We start from the raw sequence: 2,075 nt of genomic DNA, 5'->3' as shown, positions 1-2,075 counted from the left end.
TTATAAGTAAATAAATAATTTTAATACTACTTATCAATTAATGCATGGGTCCAGGGATAGGGGTGGGATGGGAATGAAAATTTTTGGTGGCCTGGGGATAATTTCTACTTCATCATACTACTATAGATTTCTGATTTCTACTTCATCATTATTAAACTCCCTTACACTATATGTTCTCTAAAATAAAATTGCTGCTTGATTTTTCTCCATGGCATTAACTAATTAAGAATTATTCACAGCTATTGGCTAAGCATGACACATTTGACATCATACGTACTCTAAAGCAATTCCTATCGATAAAAGTTTAACATGATCGAGTAGACGAGTACTAAAGATGTGGATTGTCCAACTCATTCAATATTCGATTTCATCATAATATTAATAACTGATATTTGATAATTACCATCATTTATAATAGGCAAAATTAAAATTACCACCTCAAGTTTAATTTTGCGTTTTCCCTCTCTTCTCCCTCGAATTACCCTATTTCTCTTGCCCAAATTGCATGATTTAATTGTGTTTTCGTCCTAATTACTTGTTAATTGTCCAATTTTCATTTCATAAACCCTAATTTTTTCAATTTTAGCAAACTCCCCAAATTGATTACCCCCAAACCCTAATTACACTATTCAATTTAATTTGAAATAGGTAAGATTGCAGAAATGTAAACCTAATTTGAGTAATTGAAATTGAATTTCAAAGAAGAATTCGAAAAAAAGGGAGAAGGAAGGCAAGAAAACAAGGGAATTCGAAGGATGAAAGAGGAAAAACGCGAAATTGGACCCCATGATGACGTCATTCGTCAAACAGGTGCGAGTTTAAAAAGTTTTGGAAAAAACTCGGTGGTAAAAAAAAAAAGTTGAGGTGGTAGCTAAGAAAAAACAATTCAAGAAAAACTTCCTATTAATAAATAAAACAATAATTTTGATACTAAAAACCTTAAATATCACTAAGAAAAGATAAGAACAATATAATTAAGGGCTAGCTAAGAAAAAACAATTCAAGAAAAACTTAGAGACTGCCTTTGTAATGGTAGACATTCGTAGTCCCATCGTCTTTGATCCTGTGAACAACGGATCATTAAGGAGGTCAGCTGCCGTAAGTCTATGAGTAGCAGGATTCAGACACTTCTCAATAAAGTTTCGAACTTGTAAATTTGTTGACATTTGCTTTTTATTCACCATTAGAAAAAAGCACATCCCAAAAGAGTATATGTCATAGAACTGATTATAGTCTAGCGGATTAGACAGTGCGTAACCAAAGTCTCCTATCATTACCCGGCCTTTATTACCATTAACATAGATGCGCCTCAAATTTAGAGCGCCGTGCATTATCGGGGGATTATGACTTTGAATGTAATGTAACCCTTTAAGGATTTGTCTAGCAAAATCCTTGATTACGTCGATATCGAGATCATCATGTTTCTTCAAGTAGTCTTCTAAACTCCCTGATGTATGAAGCTCAGTAATCATGTTAATTGTTTTCGTATTATTATTATTATAGTGATCATCAACCCAAAAATCATAACCCTTGATAATATTCTCATGATTTAATGAGAATAACAGCCGCGGTTCAGTCATTAAATTAATGTTATCATCAAAGAGTTTTCTATCTGTGGACACTATCTTACTCCAAGCGATTTCTCTTCCTGTGATCTCATCAAAAGCCTTGTATACTGTTTTTGCGTTTACTTTGCCTATGATTTCGTCGTACCTTGTGTATCCCTCCCTTTTTTCGACAACGTTGGGGCGTTTGACACCTTCTGGCTGGATCAAACCCATGAAAACTATGGCTTAATTAAGAATTTCTTTCTTTTATTTTTTTTTTTATTTATTTTTTTTATGAATGTTAAAAAGGATTTTGCAAGTATTTAAACGAGAGATGAATTTATATGCTATGGAGTGATTTCAGTTTTAGACTTTTAGGGTGGTTGGTTCCGAATATTAAGATGGAATTATTAGGTAGTTTTGATCAAGATGCTAATATGATATATTTACACGGAGATAAGATAGGAACGTGATGATATATATTTTCCTTTGGCTTTGTTGAAGAAAGTTTACTCAGTTTTAGGAGTT

The 2,075-nt window shown here is 32.7% G+C and overlaps 1 pseudogene; it reads right to left on the bottom strand.

The window, feature by feature from the left end:
* Window positions 1-974: 974 nt before the first annotated feature.
* On the bottom strand, window positions 975-1,781 carry LOC145640396 (putative serine/threonine-protein kinase WNK4 pseudogene; annotated as a pseudogene).
* Window positions 1,782-2,075: the final 294 nt, after the last annotated feature.

The sequence above is a fragment of the Chenopodium album genome, chromosome 7 (assembly GCF_948465745.1).
Source record: "Chenopodium album chromosome 7, dcCheAlbu1.1, whole genome shotgun sequence".
In the NCBI taxonomy this organism is placed as follows: domain Eukaryota; kingdom Viridiplantae; phylum Streptophyta; class Magnoliopsida; order Caryophyllales; family Amaranthaceae; genus Chenopodium; species Chenopodium album.
Note: the sequence above shows the minus strand (reverse complement) of the source record. Positions and strands in the feature narration are given on the sequence as shown.